The following is a 21669-nucleotide window of genomic DNA, read 5'->3' on the forward strand; positions in this document are numbered from 1 at the left end:
TCCTCCCTCTGGAGCTTTTCTGTGTTGTCACTCTGTCAGTAACATCTTCAAAGTCTGCCTAATGGTCTGGTCTCCACTTCCCTGCTACCTCTCAACTCCCCCCCCTCTAAAGCCCCCACTACTCCCCCCTCTACCCCTTCACACCCAGGCCTTCCACCCTCCAACAAAACTACAGGATCCCCTTCTCTCTCCTCTCTGCAGAGCACCACACCATTCAACACCACACACGGTAATGGACAGAGCATCTTCATTCATACCTCTCGGGTCTATTCTTGTAATTGCGGAGCTTGTTTTTCTGTATAGGCTACGGCTCTCAGTGGTCAACGTCTTCCATCAGTCGTCTCTTATCAGACCCAATTATGACTTTCATCTTGGCTCCGTCATTTAGCGGAGTGGCCACTGCTATTTACACTTCCCTTGTGTTTCAGCTGTACTCAGGTCTCCACTCCCCACCCGTCCTCCCTGTGACATCTCTCTCCTCTGAGTGTTGTGTCTCCTGCGGTATTCAGGGGGACTTTGCCGTTTGCGCCTCTCTCTGTTGGTTTTAGCTGCGTATCTGTGCCAGCTAAAGTAGCCTCTTAATGATCAGATCAAAGCCAGTGGAAAGGTGCTAAGTGTCTGGGAGCTGCAGCAGCCAGGGCCAACCTTTGATCCAGCAGTCCCGCAGCTACCTGACTGACTGCCCTGCTCTAAATTAAATATGGACTATAGGGGGGGAGATCTCTCTTTGAATTATGTTTTGTTTGGTAAAATGTTCCATTTCTCCTTCCATTGTATTGTTTGGTTTTAGACAGATAGGCCAGGCTTTTTGTTTTGATGAGAGCTCTGACAATGGGAAGCTTAGAGGAAGCGGTGGTGCGCCGCTCATAGGATACCAGTGACTCCTGCTGCAGTACCTGTAAAGGTCTCTTCTCTCATTGGACAACAGATATAGGCTCATTATGTGTTACCCGTAATAAGGCCTTTGCTGTGTCCTTTACACTGTTTGATGTACCATTTGTTTGATGATTTATCTGATCTTGGCGTAAACAAACACCAACCCTCCTCCTGTATTCCAGTCCTCAGTCATTACTTCCATCCGGCCATATAGAGACTCAGTCAACACTGTCCCCATGTACTCAGACACGATCCAGCACTGGCCTGGCACCTCTGTCTTGCATTAGACCAGAGCTTGTTTATTAGTGAGGCGGGCAGGCTGGGCTGAAACAGTTGAGGTCTTGTGTCACCAGATGTTTTATGGAGCAGCAGTACTGTGGAGGCAGTAAGAGGGACTGAGAGGCCTGGCCGGCGGAGGCTTGGGCTGGGGCTGGAGATGAGGCTGGGGATAGACCTGGAGATGAGGCTGAAGCAGAGGCTGGGTCTGCAGTGAAGGCCAGAATGACGGCTGGAGAGGAGACTGGGGCTGTTGAAAGGCTGGTGCTGGGGGTGGAGAGGAGACTGGGGCTGTTGTAAGGTTGGTGCTGGAGAGGGAGACTGGGGCTGTTGTAAGGCTGGTGCTGGGGCTGGAGAGGAGACTGGGGCTGTTGAAAGGCTGATGTTGGTGCTGGAGAGGAGACTGGGGCTGTTGTAAGGCTGGTGCTGGGGCTGGAGAGGAGACTGGGGCTGTTGTAAGGCTGGTGCTGGGGCTGGAGAGGAGACTGGGGCTGTTGTAAGGCTGGTGCTGGAGAGGGAGACTGGGGCTGTTGAAAGGCTGGTGCTGGGGCTGGAGAGGAGACTGGGGCTGTTGTAAGGCTGGTGCTGGGGCTGGAGAGGAGACTGGGGCTGTTGTAAGGTTGGTGCTGGGGATGGAGAGGAGACTGGGGCTGTTGTAAGGCTGGTGCTGGGGCTGGAGAGGAGACTGGGGCTGTTGTAAGGCTGGTGCTGGAGAGGAGACTGGGCCTGTTGTAAGGCTGGTGCTGGGGCTGGAGAGGAGACTGGGGCTGTTGTAAGGTTGGTGCTGGAGAGGGAGACTGGGGCTGTTGTAAGGCTGGTGCTGGGGCTGGAGAGGAGACTGGGGCTGTTGAAAGGCTGATGTTGGTGCTGGAGAGGAGACTGGGGCTGTTGTAAGGCTGGTGCTGGGGCTGGAGAGGAGACTGGGGCTGTTGTAAGGCTGGTGCTGGGGCTGGAGAGGAGACTGGGGCTGTTGTAAGGCTGGTGCTGGAGAGGGAGACTGGGGCTGTTGAAAGGCTGGTGCTGGGGCTGGAGAGGAGACTGGGGCTGTTGTAAGGCTGGTGCTGGGGCTGGAGAGGAGACTGGGGCTGTTGTAAGGTTGGTGCTGGGGATGGAGAGGAGACTGGGGCTGTTGTAAGGCTGGTGCTGGGGCTGGAGAGGAGACTGGGGCTGTTGTAAGGCTGGTGCTGGAGAGGAGACTGGGCCTGTTGTAAGGCTGGTGCTGGGGCTGGAGAGGAGACTGGGGCTGTTGTAAGGCTGGTGCTGGGGCTGGAGAGGAGACTGGGGCTGTTGAAGGCTGGTGCTGGGTCTGAAGCAGGAGACTCTGGAGCAGAGACTGGGGATGGGCGATCTGCCTGTCAGGTGCTTTGGTCTGGGTGCCCTTTTATGGGTCTGGCCACTAATGAAAGCGGGGTTGTGGGATCACTGTGGAACATCAGAGGCCACTCCACCCTGGGGTACCCACACCCCGATGTCCGCCCCACGTCCACCCACGCATACGCAGGAATGTCATAAAGCTTTAAAAGACTTCCCCTCCTTCATTATTCACTTCCGCCTCTGCTCTGCTCGCCTCCTATTTTTATCACGCGATCCTGGATTGATTTGCTTTAATTTGTTGTCATGTTTCAGGTGGAGTTTAGTGGCAGTTGGCCACTCGGTCTCTCTCTCTCTTTCTCTCTGATCAAGGTAAGAGAGAGTTATTGTTGTGAGGCAGTGTTGGTCAGATGAAGTGTTGGATGTGTGTCCTGATGACCCCCTTGAGAAGGGTTTCTGTCCATTAGGAGTGAGTGTGAGAGCCGGGTGGCTGAGGCAGGAATGAAAGGACAGGCAGTCAGTCCTCAGCTCTCTTCCACAGTCACATATGGGATAGATAAAGGGAGTGTTTCTGTGGTGAGCTGTGATGTTGACACTTCAGAGGCCTGCTGGTGTAAAGTTGCTACAGAGAGGATCCTGACCCTCTTCGATCCCTAAAGAAGCCCCCGTCTCTTTCCACCCCTACGCCCCTCTGCCCCTCCACCCTTTCACCCTCCTCCTAGCCTGTTCTGACTTCCTGCGGCCCTAGAGAGATGACCCTCCTCTCATGGCTTCCTGTATCCCTCTGTCCTGCCCATACCATCCTCTCTCTCTCTCTCTCCCCACAGTGTCTTTGAACTCCTGCATGTCTCACATGCCTCCCAGCTCCCTAACTTTTCAGCACCACGTACCACAGAAGCTTAGCTTCAATGTAAATCAGCTGGCCAAGATATGCCTCCTGAACCAGGTGCATACACTTAGCTGGATCACTCACTGGTGTTAAAGGAAAGGAGGCACGTGGGGTTTAACAGTGTGTATGTGTGTGTGTGTGTTTGCTGTCTGTTTCCTTGTTGGAGCACAGTAACAAAGTCAGAGACCCCCACCAGGCATTCAGACAGTCTGATTGGATTACAGCCTTTAGCCTTCTTGCAGCATGTTTTAGTCACAGTAAAACATGCATGACTGATAGGAGACGAAGGAAAACAACAAAGGGAGAAAAAATATAGGGAAAAAGAGCGTCCCCCCCCAGCCCTTTTAGCATGCCCTGAATTACACTTGGCTAAAAAGAGACTGTGCAGAGTGTAACAGTGTAGAATAATACCCTTGTTTACTTTCGGGGCTGTTGTTGTGTTAAACAGCAGGCTGTAAGTGGGGATGTGACTTAATGTCAGACTAGCGGGGAGCAGTGGAGTGCAGCTGATCTGGAGGAAGCCAGCCCCATGTCTGTCAGGGAGAGGAGAGGTGGGGGGGATGGAGGGGAGATGGGTGGGAGAGATGAGGAGGGGGTTCTTTCTTGATGGATACAGGCAGGGCAGAGAGAGAAGAAGAAAGTGAAGGGAGCATAGACTAACAGGAAACGAATGTATGGGGGAGAACAAGAGACAGTATGATTATACAACTCTATGGATGGCAGATATTTTCTCTATAGCATTGTCATGTGTCCATAAACAGATGATGACAGGATTCCTGTGATGAAAGGAGCTATTTCATAATGTGGTTAAACTGTCTACTGTATCACTGAAAGCCTCCCATTTTCTACATGATTGATTTCATTTCAGTTCTCTGCATCCTCTTTTCTCTTCTATTTTCTCTTACTGCTCATGCCTGTCTAACCTACTTCTGTCCACTTCTCCCCCCCAATCCTCTGCCCCGTCATTGGCCTGTGTAAGTGTGCTAAGGGGGCACAGTGGTCGCTCTGTAGAGGGGGCATCTCGGCAGTCAGTCAACAGTTCAGGGGCGGTCATGCGCGAACAGGCAGAGCGCTTGTGGTCATTATCAGAGCAAGTCTCAATGCTGCCGCACCAATTAGTTTTGACCCAGAAGGATTATCTGGAGGCACCACTCCATCCAGGGCTGGGGATAGGCACCACTCCATCCAGGGCTGGGGATAGGCACCACTCCATCCAGGGCTGGGGATAGGCACCACTCCATCCAGGGCTAGGGATAGGCACCACTCCATCCAGGGCTAGGGATAGGCACCACTCCATCCAGGGCTGGGGATAGGCACCACTCCATCCAGGGCTGGGGATAGGCACAACTCCATCCAGGGCTAGAGATAGGCACCACTCCATCCAGGGCTGGGGATAGGCACCACTCCATCCAGGGCTGGGGATAGGCACAACTCCATCCAGGGCTAGAGATAGGCACCACTCCATCCAGGGCTGGGGATAGGCACCACTCCATCCAGGGCTGCTCAGATATGGTCGGACACACTCAAGGAAGTACCCTCTCTTACACACATACAAACACACACATACACACACATACACACACATGCACACACATACACACACATACACACACACACATACATACACATACACACACATGCATACACCACTGCAACTCTCCAGTCACTATGACTTTTTCTCTAGCCTTTATAACTCAGCACTCTGCAGTCCTGCTCTGTGAGCTTGTGTGGCCTACCACTTCATGGTGGAGCCATTGCTGCTCCTAGACGTTTCCACTTCAGAATACCAGTACTTACAGTTGACCGGGGCAAATCTAGCAGGGCAGAAATTTGACGATCTGACTTGTTGGAAAGGTGGCATACTATAACGGTGACATATTGAAAGTCACTGAGCTCTTCAGTAAGGCCATTCTGCTGCCAATGTTTGTCTATGGAGATTGCATGGCTGTGTGCTCGATTTTATACACTTGTCAGCAACGAGTGTGGCTGAAATATACAAATCCACTCATTTGAAGTGGTGTCCACATACTTTTGTATATATAGTTTATATACAGTATATATGTGTGTGTGTATATGTTCACAAGAGTCAGACACGTGGTTTCACATGTACATTTTCCACAAGTATTTTTCCCTCGTGAAAAAAATTATTCCGCACATATGAAATTTATTTTTCACCACATCTGGTCTTCCATCCAGGGACCAACAAGGATCCACCCTGCATAGCTTTAGAGGCAAACCAGCAGTGGATGCAGGGTGCTATGTTGCTGGAAATGAATGTGCCAAAACAGCAACTGGAAAAAAGGCAGCAAAAGCAAAGGCCAGGGTAACATAACCAAAGATAGGGAAAATTGCAGGAAAGAGGGAAGTGTTAAATTTAATCAGGCTATCATTTTAAAAAATCACTGAAAAATATTATTTCCTTGCAATATTTTATTTGGCTATCAATACTTTTTGCTTTCAGTATCATTATTTTTGTTTCCAATACTAAGAATTTTGTTCTCGACTTCAAAAGGTTTGCTTGATATTAATGGCACAAAAGTAACTCAGTCACTGGAGGACTGCACCATATAATAACACTATTACTCTATTAAAGGTGTTTAAAGCAGCAATCCATAATTGAAACATTATCCAAGTGTCTCCCTGCAACAGTTTTAGTAAAAAGCTCAGGGATGGGACTGGAGAAATGCAACCACTCTCAAATCCTCAAATCCACGCTATTGATGCAAGGACTGAACATCCATGATATCAAAATTATAGTTTTAAACATGTTTTTAGGCTATAAAGTGGTTGTTTACATGTACTTTGTGTACAAACATTGGCGTTAAATAAGCTTCTGTTTTGGGTTCTGATGGGGTACGACAGCTGAACTCAGCTCATGAGGCATTTATATGTTAAATTCTTCGAGAATCAATGGGTACATATCATTCCTTTAAAAGTCTCAAAAATGGATCTTGCAATTTAGGATTGCCCCTTTAACAGGCAGTGACCTTCATACAGCAGAACTATGTCACCATTTGAAAAGTTATCCATTAACTTACCCCACCCCCCCAAAATAAATCTGTCCACTGTTCTGCAAATGTCCCGCAAAATCGTTCCCTTATCCCGCATTTGGGCTTTTCAGATGTGGTCACCCTAATTCCACCGGTGGAAACATTGCTTCTGCAATCACGTTAAAAATGGTCACTTACGAAACTGCAAATGTGATGAATGTTTTTCACATGTGAAAATGTGGAGTTTTCTTACATGTGAACCTGCAAATTAGATTTTCATATGTGATTGATTTTCATGCGATTGCTTGTCACATGCTAACTTGCAGTCCCACATGTGAATGTGAGATTTTCAAATGAATGTTTTTAACATGTGAAACTGCATATCTGATTTTCACGTGAATTATTTTTACATGTGAAACTGCAATTCACATGTGAGGTGAAAACATGTTATTTTCCTCACGTGAAAAGGTGATGTTAACATGTGAACTATAAATTTAAACTCAACATGTGAAACTGCAAATTAGATTTTTTTTTGTAAGGGCAGCCGCTGTGACTCTATCTACCCTCTCTATCCAGTCACTGTGACTCTCATTCTCTCCCCTCTCTGACTCTATCCAGGCTCTGTTACTCTCTTTCTCTCTACCCTCTCTGACTCGCTCTACCCTCTCTGACCGTATCTAGCCTCTGTGACTCTCTTTCTCTCTACCCTCTCTGACTCGTTCTACCTTCTCTGACTCTATCCAGCCACTGTGACTTTCTCTCTAGCCTCTCTGACTCTCTCTACCCTCTCTGACTCTATCCAGCCACTGTGACTTTCTCTCTAGCCTCTCTGACTCTCTCTACCCTCTCTGACTCTATCCAGCCACTGTGACTCTCCATCTAGCCGGCCAGGCCCAGGCTCCTCTCATCTCGGATTTGTTAAGGTAATGATGTAATCTGCAGCCATTAGGGACAGCAGGCTTTAGTGTTTAATGTGTGGCCAGCTGGTCCAGCTGCCAGCTTACACATTAAACGGCACCTCTTCCACTTCCCCTGCCTTTGAGTAATGAGGTGCATTTAAACCATGCTTTACCTGAGCTGCATGACTGATACCTCAACATGGCCAGGTTCAAATTAACAACTTTTATGTTTTTCTCCTCTGATTCCATAGATGCTGATGGTCTTGCCTGCTACACACACACACACACACACACACACACACACACACACACACACACACACACACACACACACACACACACACACACACACACACACACACACACACACACACACACACACACACACACACACACACAGGGTGTGGTGGGCTGGGACAGTTAGTCAGGGCAGGTGTGCCCCTGACAGTGTAGTGTGACTTTGTGTAATGAAGACATGATGCGTGCCATGTCACATCACACTCAGACACCACAGCAGACAGGCCTTAGTGACCCCTCAGCCTACTCTCAAATCCACCTCAGTAAACAAGCACCAAACAAACCAGGTTGTAGAGGCATCCTCTGGCTAAATGTCCATTCAGACAACATTCAGTTTGGCCAGAACCAGTCAGGCCCAGATGTTTGCAAGTTTGCAGGTTTCTTTATAATTGTTTTGTCACTTTCTGAAGGTCTGCATGTTTCACTTTAAAAAGAACACATTCAATATGCTGTATATCCACTTGCACTATTTTCTATATATAATCATCACAGCGAAAATAAAGGTAAACCTGTTAAATTGTTTACTTTTAAAATGTTAACCTTCATTTAACTTGTCAAGTCAGTTAAGAACAAATTTTTATTTACAATGATGGCCTGCCCCGGCCAAACCCTCCCCTAATGACGCTGAGCCAATTGTGCGCTACCCTATGGGACACCCGATCACGGCGGTTGTGATACAGCCCGGGATCGAACCAGGGTCTGTAGTGGCGCCTCTAGCACTGAGGTGCAGTGTCATAGGCCGCTGTGCCACATAACTAAACCCTCATAAATGAACAGTGCAGATCAGAGGATCTACAATGTCCTGCCATCGATGACAATCATCAATCATCTGCCTAGTGTCCTGCAAACGCCTTAAAGCTGACTTCAATATTTTGATGTCCAACGCTAATCTTAAACTAATCTCAAAGATGAACCCTTTGAGGTGGTAGAGACACTGCATATATTGATTTATTACTATAGGTTTATAAAGAAAGATTTTGAAAGCAGTTGCATAATACATTATTTATTGATATATGTATTTATTAATTAATTAATTAATTCATTTTGTTGTCAGGAAACCATAGATCTGCATACATATTTAAGCACTCATTTTGTAACCACACATTTTTTTTTAATTAAATATGCATTAACTCATTATTAGGTCATGAGCTAATGTATCTTTTACACTCCTCTCCCTCTCACTCATCTCCTTGCTTGTAGCTGGGGAGATGACCACTAGTTTGATTTCATGCATGCGTGGCATAGAGATGTCATTAAAAGATCTGATTTGAATATTCAGTTGGCTGTTTTAATTGAAGAAAACAAGTGTTCACACATGGCGGGGCTGGCGGTGTTGTGGACTGCCTGGGGCCCTGTCCCGGAGTGCAGCGGCCCATCTGAGCACGGCCCAGCGGAGCCCGCCCTGCACGCTGCCAACCACTACACTACACCCTGCCTGGTTTTAATGCCCTCAGGGCTCCACGCACACAGAAGAGAGGAGATCACACTACATCAGATAGATGAGAGGAGAGGACAGGGGAGGACAGGGGAGGAGAGGAGAGGATTTGTCAACACTTGAGTATACTCATCTCTGGAGCAAAGTAGGCAGACAACATGTGATGTTGTGGGAAGGAGATAGATGCAGAGACAAGTAGCTACTCACCATCTCTCCACCAGTTTACTGGGCTGATCTCTGAGGATGTATCATATAGCCCTTTGCTTGGAAGACAAAATTACTAAATTACACCTGTTTCTTTGTCATTTTATTTGATGACTGAAGTGGCGTTGCTGAGAGGGTTTGCCTCTAGTCAGGGCAGGTTGTAGTGGAATCTAGTGGGGAATGAGATGCTGCTGGCGTATTCTTACCCCTTGCCCCTCAACCCTCACCCCTCAAACTCTGACCCTCTCACCCAGAGTAGGCAGGCACCTCCTGTCCTGCCCATATCACCAACTGCTCATCCACATTAATTGGATATCAAAACTTTGCTAAATTAACAGATCAATGAGCGTGGAATTGAATACTTTGGCAAGAAGGAAGCTTCCTCCAGCCGTTGCCGTCGCAGCGGCTCCACCTGCCTCCCCCTACCTCCCCTAGTTTCCTCCTACCTCCCCCTACCTCCCCTAGTTTCCTCCTACCTCCTCCTGTCTCCCCTAGCCTCCCCTAGTTTCCTCCTACCTCCCCCTACCTCCCCTAGTTTCCTCCTACCTCCCCCTACCTCCCCTAGTTTCCTCCTACCTCCCCCTACCTCCCCTAGTTTCCTCCTACCTCCTCCTACCTCCTCCTACCTCCCCCTACCTCCCATAGTTTCCTCCTACCTCCCCCTACCTCCCCTAGTTTCCTCCTACCTCCTCCTGTCTCCCCTAGCCTCCCCTAGTTTCCTCCTACCTCCCCCTACCTCCCCTAGTTTCCTCCTACCTCCCCCTACCTCCCCTAGTTTCCTCCTACCTCCCCCTACCTCCCCTAGTTTCCTCCTACCTCCTCCTACCTCCTCATACCTCCCCCTACCTCCCCTAGTTTCCTCCTACCTCCCCCTACCTCCCCTAGTTTCCTCCTACCTCCTCCTACCTCCTCCTACCTCCCCCTACCTCCCCTAGTTTCCTCCTACCTCCCCCTACCTCCCCTAGTTTCCTCCTACCTCCTCCTACCTCCCCCTACCTCCCCTAGTTTCCTCCTACCTCCTCCTACCTCCTCCTACCTCCCCCTACCTCCCCTAGTTTCCTCCTACCTCCCCCTACCTCCCCTAGTTTCCTCCTGCCTCCCCCTACCTCCCCTAGTTTCCTCCTGTCTCCCCCTACCCCCCCTGCCTCCCTCTGCCTCCCCCTGCCTCCCTCTACCTCCCCCTACCTCCCCTAGTTTCCTCCTACCTCCTCCTACCTCCGCCTGTCTCCCCTAGCCTCCCCCTGCCTCCCTCTACCTCCCACTGTCTCCCCTGCCTCCCTCTGCCTCCCCCTGCCTCCCTCTACCTCCCACTGTCTCCCCTGCCTCCCTCTACCTCCACCTGTCTCCCACTACCTCCCTCTGCCTCCACCTGTCTCCCCCTGACTCCCACTAATTCGCCCCTGCCTCCCTTTACCTCCCCCTGCCTCCCTCTACCTCCCCCTGTCTCCTCCTGTCTCCCCCTACCCCCCCTGCCTCCCTCTGCCTCCCCTGCCTCCCTCTACCTCCCCCTGCCTCCCTCCACCTCCCCTTGTCCCCCCTGCCTCCCTCTACCTCCCTCTGCCTCCCTCTACCTCCCCTTGCCTCCCTCTACCTCCCCCTGCCTCCCTCTACCTCCCCCTGTCTCCCCCTGCCTCCCTCTACCGCCCTCTGCCTACACCTGTCTCCCCTTGCCTCCCTCTACCTCCCCCTGCCTCCCTCTACCTCCCCCTGTCTCCCCCTGCCTCCCTCTACCGCCCTCTGCCTACACCTGTCTCCCCCTGCCTCCCTCTACCTCCCCCTGCCCCCCTTTACCTCCCCCTGTCTCCTCCTATCTCCCCCTGTTTCCTCCTGTCTCCCCCTACCTCCCCCTGCCTCCCTCTGCCTCCCCTGCCTCCCTCTACCTCCCCTTGTCCCCCCTGCCTCCCTCTACCTCCCTCTGCCTCCCTCTACCTCCCCTTGCCTCCCTCTACCTCCCCCTGCCTCCCTCTACCTCCCCCTGTCTCCCCCTGCCTCCCTCTACCTCCCCCTGCCTCCCTCTACCTCACACTGCCTCCACCTGTCTCCCCCTGCCTCCCACTACTTCGCTCCTGCCTCCCTCTACCTCCCCCTGCCTCCCACTACCTCCCCCTGTCTCCTCCTATCTCCGCCTGTCTCCTCCTGTCTCCGCCTACCTCCTCCTGCTTCACTCTGCCTCCCCTACCCCCCTCTACCTCCCCCTGCTTCCCTCTACCTCCCCTTGTCCCCCCTGCCTCCCTCTATCTCCCTCTGCCTCCCTCTACCTCCCCTTGTCCCCCATTGCCTCCCTCTACCTCCCCCTGCCTCCATCTACCTCCACCTATCTCCCCCTGCCTCCCCCTGTCTCCCCATGCCTCCCACTACTTCGCCCCTGCCTCTGTGCGGAGGGCTGTTACAGATATGCATCCAGGACATTTGAGTAGATTGCATTTCATTAGTTTGATTTGAGCGGACAGCACTAAGCTGCTGAGGGCTCTGTGCTGACAGCTAATTACACGAATCAGCCTTGTCCACTGATATAGAACAATGGGCTGGGATGAGCCCCTCTGCCACGCCTCCCCTCGCCAGGGGGACTCAGTCACTGGCTGCCTCCCTGCAATACCATGTTCGCTATTGTGTTTATAAATATTACCACACTATGTAAACTATTGCTTGTGTTAAAATCTTTATCATGCCTAATTGCATTCCAGTGACTTCGTCCAATGAAAAATGTATTTACTTGGAAAGATGGAAAAGGAGCAAGAGAGATAGTGGGGGTAACATGCAGATATCGTCCTACCCTACAGCAGCTTCTGCCAGACTGTGTGTGTGTGTGTGTGTGTGTGTGTGTGTGTGTGTGTGTGTGTGTGTGTGTGTGTGTGTGTGTGTGTGTGTGTGTGTGTGTGTGTGTGTGTGTGTGTGTGTGTGTGTGTGTGTGTGTGTGTGTGTGTGTGTGTGTGTGTGTGTGTGTGTGTGTGTGTGTGTGTGTGAGCACAGATCTGTACGCCTCTATATATCCTTCCATCTTTAAATCGTCAACATAAAACATCCCGCTTACTCACGTGAACAGTTTCCCCCTTAAAAGAGAATTAAATGGATTAGCGCAAACGTCAGTAAATTTAGCAGTGCATTACCCCTGCTTCATTCAAACAGCACATCACAGTGGGACCATTGGATTAGCCTAGTCCCTGGTCCCTCTCTGCCCAGCACACTCTTTTGAAAGAGTTTAATCATTACAGAGTTGACGTTTTTCTTTCTAATTGTTTCTACTTGAGAGTAAAAGGAAAAGATGGATTCTTGGTGGAATCTGTACTTGATTTAACACTGCCACTAGCGTAGCGCCCATATTATCGGCCTTTTCCACAGCGTTTAAGAAATACATTACCTTCAACAGTGTTATCTTGTGATCAAGCCATCAACGTTTTGTGATTATTGGTGTCGTAAAAATGTTAGCTAACGGGTTAGCAATTAGCATGTTTGACATTTCAGTGGAAATACTACTTCGATCAGCTTTTCGAAATGTTTACTAGCTAGCCTTCCGGTTTAAAAAAAATTACTTGCCTGAAATCTGTTGGCTATATTTAAAAAGTAAAAAGTTGGATATTAAATGATGTGTGGTCTGTCGCGCAGTCGAATTTTACAATATACAGCGTGTCCCACAAAATGTGTACATATTACTTTTTTTTCTTTCAAAACCTAACTTTACTTACATAAATTGCAATGCAAATCGATGGTCAGCTAGTTAGAAGGGAGTCTTTAGTTGCAAAACGTACCATTATTTTCCAGTCCATTTAAATGTTGAGCTCGAGGTGATTTAATCCTCTAACTGCTAGAGACTGTCCGAAGTTAGGGGGTGTCCGGTGTTGGGGGAAAATCTAAATTAGTTATAAACTAGCAGTGCTCTATTCCTCTGGTGAAAGCTGTGTACAGTAAACACAACACAACTCCAAAACCACTCGCAATTACTTCTGTCTTGTTTGTTAGCATCCCTGTGGCCTTTGGCCAAGTGCGCTGACACACATTCTTCTCCGAGCGAGTCTCCACATCGCTGCTTTTTGTACCATTTTCAAGTCAGGCCTTTAGGTCATTTCCCCCTGCAGATTCTACCAGTCTGTTTCCTGGTTCCATGATGGAAAGTAATGATTGAGAGGACTGTCCTGCAGCATGGGGGTGTGTCTATGTGTCTGCATGTGACCGTGTCAGGTCTGCTCAGTGACAGGGCCTGCGGTGGGACTGTGTCTGCCCTGCCAGTGGAGAGTGTGGAGCCCGAGACAGCCCTGTGGTCCGGGGGGTCACTGAGGTGGCCCCGTGTTGAGTGACAGGGCACTGGTTTGTTAGTGTGATTTGTCCTGCTCTGGATCTCCTGTCGAGGTTGCTATGGCCAATGCGTCAGTTTGCAACCCGTTCACGTTCGACCATAGCTGACAGGTGAGCTGCAGAGTGGCGGCCAGACCTCCTAATTGTACCCCCAGTCCTTTTATTTCTGGGGGTGCATAGAAGATGGCTGGATGGCCGGGCCCTGGTGCTGTTACTGTAGATGGCCCGGTGTGGCCTGGCGGCCAGGCCCAGAGCAGGGCTCCTCAGCTGGGGAGGTAAACCAACGTGAAGGCCTGTCTCTCTCATGGCTGGTTCTCTGGTTCTCTGTTCTGCGTGGTGGTGATGGAACAGACAGTCTGCCCCATGGAACATGTTGACATGCTGTAATCAGATCAGTGTTTACACTATTTCTGCTCTATGAAACACAAAGTAATTCTTATGTACTGCACGTACAGAGAGACACACACACACATCAACACATGCTCACATGTGACATACACATGCACGCTAACACGCTTGCACGCACATATACACAGACCCACTCACTCACATACACTCACACACTAAATCAGGTTACTTTGAAAAAAGTCCAGGGAAGGGTTAAACACATACATTGTGTTACTAGCTCCTAACAATGCAGTAAAAAGTCAAAAATAAATACATAATAAATAAATACATAATCTTGAAATGTCGGGACAAATCCATATAACAACCCAAATAGTACTGTAACAGTAATCCAAATGCAATCTATACGTATCTACACGGGATGAATTCACTCAAGTTAATAATAAGAATGATACAGGTACAACAGTAGATATATTAGAGTGAGCCAAGAATACTGTATAAAAAGAAATATACAGTGTGTATAAACAGTGTAACTAAAATGCAATGTACAGTACAGTAGTAGAAAAAAATATGTTGAGGATGAAATGCACAGTGCATAACCACATAGTAAAATGAATTGCAGGAATTTAGCTTCCGGACCAGAGTCCAGAATATAAATATATATGCATGTCAATGGTGTGCATAAACCATATGGACAGTATGTAAATAGAAAACATGTGTACAGCAGTAGTTAAATAGGACGAGCCATGACTAGAATACAGTATGTATATATACAGTGGGGAGAACAAGTATTTGATACACTGCCGATTTTGCAGGTTTTCCTACTTACAAAGCATGTAGAGGTCTGTAATTTTTATCATAGGTACACTTCAACTGTGAGAGACGGAATCTAAAACAAAAATCCAGAAAATCACATTGTATGATTTTTAAGTAATTAATTTGCATTTTATTGCAAGACATAAGTATTTGATCACCTTCCAACCAGTAAGAATTCCGGCTCTCACAAACCTGTTAGTTTTTCTTTAAGAAGCCCTCCTGTTCTCCACTCATTACCTGTATTAACTGCACCTGTTTGAACTCGTTACCTGTATAAAAGACACCTGTCCACACGCTCAATCAAACAGACTCCAACCTCTCCACAATGGCCAAGACCAGAGAGCTGTGTAAGGACATCAGGGATAAAATTGTAGACCTGCACAAGGCTGGGATGGGCTACAGGACAATAGGCAAGCAGCTTGGTGAGAAGGCAACAACTGTTGGCGCAATTATTAGAAAATGGAAGAAGTTCAAGATGACGGTCAATCATCCTCGGTCTGGGGCTCCATGCAAGATCTCACCTCGTGGGGCATCAATGATCATGAGGAAGGTGAGGGATCAGCCCAGAACTACACGGCAGGACCTGGTCAATGACCTGAAGAGAGCTGGGACCACAGTCTCAAAGAAAACCATTAGTAACACACTATGCCGTCATGGATTAAAATACTGCAGCGCACGCAAGGTCCCCCTGCTCAAGCCAGGGCATGTCCAGGCCCGTCTGAAGTTTGCCAATGACCATCTGGATGATCCAGAGGAAGAATGGGAGAAGGTCATGTGGTCTGATGAGACAAAAATTGAGCTTTTTGGTCTAAACTCCACTCGACGTGTTTGGAGGAAGAAGAAGGATGAGTACAACCCCAAGAACACCATCCCAACCGTGAAGCGTGGAGGTGGAAACATCATTCTTTGGGGATGCTTTTCTGCAAAGGGGACAGGACGACTGCACCGTATTGAGGGGAGGATGGATGGGGCCATGTATCGCGAGATCTTGGCCAACGACCTCCTTCCCTCAGTAAGAGCATTGAAGATGGGTCGTGGCTGGGTCTTCCAGCATGACAACGACCCGAAACACACAGCCAGGGAAACTAAGGAGTGGCTCCGTAAGAAGCATCTGAAGTTCCTGGAGTGGCCTAGCCAGTCTCCAGACCTGAACCCAATAGAAAATCTTTGGAGGGCGCTGAAAGTCCGTATTGCCCAGCGACAGCCCCGAAACCTGAAGGATCTGGAGAAGGTCTGTATGGAGGAGTGGGACAAAATCCCTGCTGCAGTGTGTGCAAACCTGGTCAAGAACTCCAGGAAACGTATGATCTCTGTAATTGCAAACAAAGGTTTCTGTACCAAATATTAAGTTCTGCTTTTCTGATGTATCAAATACTTATGTCATGCAATAAAATGCAAATTAATTACTTAAAAATCATACAATGTGATTTTCTGGATTTTTGTTTTAGATTCCGTGTCTCACAGTTGAAGTGTACCTATGATAAAAATTACAGACCTCTACATGCTTTGTAAGTAGGAAAACCTGCAAAATCGGCAGTGTATCAAATACTTGTTCTCCCCACTGTATATATATATATATATATACAGTGCATTCAGAAAGTATTCAGACCCCCTTGACTTTTTCCACATTTTGTTACGTTACAGCCTTATTCTAAAATGTATTACATCGTTTTTTCCCTGAATCAATCTACACTCGATACCCCATAATGACAAAGCAAAAACGGGTTTTTAGACATTTTTGCAAAATTATTACGAATTAAAAACTGAAATATTACATTTACATAAGTATTCAGACCCTTTACTCGGTACTTTGCTGAAGCACCTTTAGCAGTGATTACAGACTCAAGTCTTCTTAGGTATGACGCTACGAGCTTGGCACACCTGCATTTGGGGAGTTTCTCCCATTCTTCTCTGCAGAGCGTCGCTGCACAGCTATTTTCAGGTCTCTCCAGAGATGTTCGATCGGTTTCAAGTCCGGGCTCTGGCTGGGCCACTTAAGGGACATTCAGAGACTTGTCCCGAAGCCACTCCTGTGTTGTCTTGAATGTGTGCTTAGGGTCATTGTTCTGTTAGAAGGTAAACCTTTGCCCTCAATCTGAGGTCCTGAGCGCACTGGAGCAGGTTTTCATCAAGGATCTCCCTGTACTTTGCTCCGTTCATCTTTCCCTCGATCCTGACTAGTTTCCCAGTCCCTGCCGCTGAAAAACATCCCCACAGCACGATGCTGCCTCCATCATGCTTCACTGTAGGGAGGATGCCAGGTTTTCTCCAGAAGTGACGCTTGGCATTCAGGCCAAAGAGTTCAGTCTTGGTTTCATCAGACCAGAGAATCTTGATATTCATGGTCTGAAAGTCCTTTAGGTGCCTTTTGGCAAACTCCAAGCAAGCTTTTATGTGCATTTCCCTGAAGAGTGGCTTCTGTCTGACCACTCTACCATAAAGGCCTGAGTAGTGGAGTGCTGCAGAGATGGTTGTCCTTCTGGAAGGACAAGGTCTCCACAGAAGAACTCGGGTTCTTGGTCATCTCCCTGACCAAGGCCCTTCTTCCCCGATTGCTCAGTTTGGCCGGGCGACCAGCTCTAGGAAGAGTCTTGGTAGTTCCAAACTTCTTCCATTGTGTTCTTGGGGACCTTCAATGCTGCAAACATTTTTTGGTAACCTTCCCCAGATCTGTGCCTTGACACAATCCTGTCTCAGAGCTCTATGGACAATTCCTTCGACCTCATGGCTTGGTATTTGCTCTGACGTGCATTGTCAACTGTGGGACGTTATATAGACAGGTGAGTGCCTTTCCAAATCATGTCCAATCAATTGAATTTACCACAGGTGGACTCCAATCAAGTTGTAGAAACATCTCAAGGATGATCAATGGAACAGGATGCACCTGAGCTCTCATAGAAAAGGGTCTGAATACTTATGTAAATAAAGTATTTATGTTTATTATATGTAATATATTTGAAAAAAAATCTAAAAACCTGTTTTCGCTTTGTCATTATTGGGTATTGATCAATTTTAGAATAAGGCATCCTTATATATATTTATAAAGTGGGTAAAACAGTATGAAAACATTATTAAAGTGACCAGTGTTCAATGACTCTATGTACATAGGGTACAGGGCAGGATCTAAGGTAAGGTACAGGGTACAGGGCAGGATACTGGGCGGAGGACGGCTAGTGATGGCTCGTTTAACAGTCTGATGGCCTGGAGATAGAAGCTGTTTATTAGTGTCTTGGTCCCTACGTTGATGCACCTGTACTGTCTCTGCCTTCTAGATGTTAGTGTGGTGAACAGGCCGTGACTTAAGTGGCTGAGGTCCTTGATGATCTTCTTGGCCTTCCTATGACACCGGGTGCTGGAGATGTCCTGGAGGGAAGGCAGCGTGCCCTTGGTGATGCGTTGGACTGCCCACACCACCCGCTGGAGAGCCCTGCGGTTGCGGACTAAGCAGTTGCCGTATCAGGCGGTGATACAGCCTAACAGAATGCTCTCGATTGTGCATCTGTAGAAGTTCATGAGGGGGCCAAGCCAAATTTCTTACACCTCCTGAGGTTGAAGAGGTGCTGTTGGGCCTTCTTCACCACGCTGTCAGTGTGGAGGGACCATTTCAGGTCCTCAGTGATGTGCATGCCGAGGAACATGAAACTTTAGCCCCTCTCCACTGCCATTGTCTTAGGAGAATTTAAGGCTTTCAACGTAGGGGGATGTGTAATTGTTAAAAGATTCCACGCTTTGAATTCCCCCAAAGTATTATGTATATAAATACATTGAAGGCAATGTAATGTGTGCTGTGGGAGAGGAGAGGAGAGGAGAGGAGAGGAGAGGAGAGGAGAGGAGAGGAGAGGAGAGGAGAGGAGAGGAGAGGAGAGGAGAGGAGAGGAGAGGAGAGGAGAGGAGAGGAGAGGAGAGGAGAGGAGAGGGTCGTGCAATTTCCTGGCACATGAAGTCCTTGGTGCCAGCTGTGCAGGGCTGGTGCTGTTTCCTGGGGGCAGATGCCTGCAGTGCAGCCTCCGTGATCCCGGCTCTGTTCCTGCACCAGCCCCAGCAGTCTGCTTCATACCCCAGGGGGGGGCCACACACACATTTATCCGCACACAGTCTCTCACACTAATGTACAGTATACACACACACACATTCACACTCTCACATACAGACGCACGCACGTATGAACAAACGCACACATGCGCACACAAACACGCACACACACACCTACCTAGTGGGCTCTGGAGCCTAATTAGGCAGACTGGAAACCCACAGTAGAATCACCAATCTCACTTTACACTGAGAGTGTAAATGTCCACAGCTTCAAACACACAGACATACTGTACACAGACAGACAGACATACATACATACACACATGCATACATTCTAGAGAGGAACTGGGAGGTAAAGAGGGAGCTGGCTGAAGACACACAGAGAGAGAGAGAGAAAGAGATAGAAAGAGAGAATGAATGAGAGAGAAAGAAGATCCAGGCAGTTGTACGAGGTAGTACGACTCTGTCACTCCTTTCTTCCTTCCGCTCTTCATGTTACTGACACCACACTGTCACCCAGAGGCCAAAGTCAGTACTGCACCCATAATCATGTAAGAGAACAGTCAAATAAAATACATTATTTTTGCCACATGCACCGAATACAACAGGTTAAGACTTTACCGTGAAATCTTTACTTACGAGCCCTTTACCAACAATACAGAGTTAAAAATTAAGAACATTTGCTAAATAAAAAAAGGAAATAGTGACACAATAAAATAACGATGTAGTTGAGGTAATATGTACATGTAGGTAGAGGTAAATGTGACCAGGCAATCAGGATAAATAATACACAGAGTAGCACCAGCGTGTGTGTGTGTGTGTGTGTGTGTGTGTGTGTGTGTGTGTGTGTGTGTGTGTGTGTGTGTGTGTGTGTGTGTGTGTGTGTGTGTGTGTGTGTGTGTGTGTGTGTGTGTGTGTGTGTGTGTGTGTGTGTGTGTGTGTGTGTGCAGTGGTTAATTTGTAAATTGGGAGGTGCCGGAGGGGTGACCCGGGGAGCTCTGAGGTACCGGAACGCATGATTTAAAAAAATCACCTTTATAATAAAGCATTGCATGCATATCATAGCATTTGCGTAGTGGCATAGAGCAGTAGAGGCACTTACACACGGGGAACGTTTTAGTAGCATAGGGTCTGGGGAAAATGTGGCTTTTTTATAAACGCATCTCATGCAATTCTACATCATTTTAAATGACTGGAGACTTTGGCAGAATGTTTTTTTTTTTATACCGCAACAATGAGCGAAATGACAATCTACTTTGACACAGACAAACTGATAATCTGAGATAAATAAAAACGACCTTGAATCCATCAATAGAATAGGCCTAGATGTGTGGAGACATATTGTAGGCTACAATATGAGGAGGAAATTATAGTCCTAAACATTCTTTCCAGTTTCACTGACTCCCCCAATGATGAGCAGCTATCTCTCCGGTAATGGCCGAAGTGTTTGTGCCAACAGCCTATATCTCGCTCTTGTTTTACTTTGCAAAACAATATTTGGAAGTTGATCAAATATTTTGTTAGCCTACAGCAGACAGATTAGAGTATTTTCTTTTCAGCAGTAGCCATTTGGTTTCCAACCTGTTTCCCGTGATTGCATTTGAAATATTTTCCGAAAGGCCTGTTTTGTCTGCATGCTGTTCACCGACAGATTTGCCACTGTAGGCTATGTCTTGTTATTGGGCTACACACAATCCACAGCTAGGCACGTTTTTTAAAGAAGCTATTGATGCTCTGTGGCAAAATTATGGCAAATTTCATGGTGTAGTAGTCTATTCTGAATTGTTTCATTTATTTCTGAACAGACAACAGTTAACTTTGGAAAATTTATTTCAATGTATCAAGGGTGCTGCAGCTCCTCCAGAACCCTTTGATTCGACCCTATGATTTTATAAGGAAATAAATGATGAAGGGCAACACTGGAGAGATGAGAGTTACTCATGTCTATCAGAGCAGAGAGATCATAGAGAGTGAATCAATACAATTAACGAAGAGGCAACTCAAATTAACTTTGATCGCTTTCATTAGAATTTTTACATTGCAAAATGTGACAATTATTTCTCATGCCATGAGAGGTACCGGATCTGGCCAAATAGGTCCCAGAACTAAACTTTTCCAAACGGACAGGAGCCAGAAATTGAGCACTGTGTGTGTGTTTGTGTGTGTGTGTGTGTGTAGCTTCAATATGCATGTGAGTTTATTTAGTGTGTGTGTGTGTGTGTGTGTGTGTGTGTGTGTGTGTGTGTGTGTGTGTGTGTGTGTGTGTGTGTGTGTGTGTGTGTGTGTGTGTGTGTGTGTGTGTGTGTGTGTGTGTGTGTGTGTGTGTGTGTGTGTGTGTGTTAGATTGTGTGTGGGTAGAGGCCAGTGAGTGTGCATAGAGCCAGTGCAAAAAAAAGGGAATCAATGCAAATAGTCCAGGTAGCCTTTCAATCAGCTGTTCAGCAGTCTAATGGCTTGGGGGTAGAAGCTGTTCAGGAGCCTTTTGGTCCCAGACTTGGTGCTCCGGTACCGCTTGTCATGCGGTAACATAAACTCACTCACTTTTGTACATCATGGCCATGGTCGGTACAATTTACCTTATTTTAACGCCCCAAAAACGTAATACATTTCAGATCAACTGTAAGGTCAATACCATTGTAAAGCACACTTTCTCCCCTTTCCAACAAAATAAATGACATGACTTAAACGCTGCATGATTCAAGAAGGCAATGAGCCCTGTCGGGTCTTTTTAAAAATGGCGGGTGGGGAAGCGAAACTAATGCATGATAGTGAGAAGGAGAGATGTTGTGTGTGTCACGCCCTGGCCATAGAGAGGGTTTTAGTCTCTACTTTGGTTAGGCCAGGGTGTGATTAGGGTGGGAATTCTATGTGTTATATTTATTTGTTTTTGGCCGAGTGTGGTTCCCAATCAAAGGCAGCTGTCTATCGTTGTCTCTGATTGGGAATCATACTTAGGCAGCCTTTTCCCACCTGTGTTTTGTGGGTAGTTGTTTTCTGTTTTGTGTCTGC

This window comes from Salvelinus alpinus, chromosome 19 (genome assembly GCF_045679555.1).
Source record: "Salvelinus alpinus chromosome 19, SLU_Salpinus.1, whole genome shotgun sequence".
NCBI lineage: Eukaryota > Metazoa > Chordata > Actinopteri > Salmoniformes > Salmonidae > Salvelinus > Salvelinus alpinus.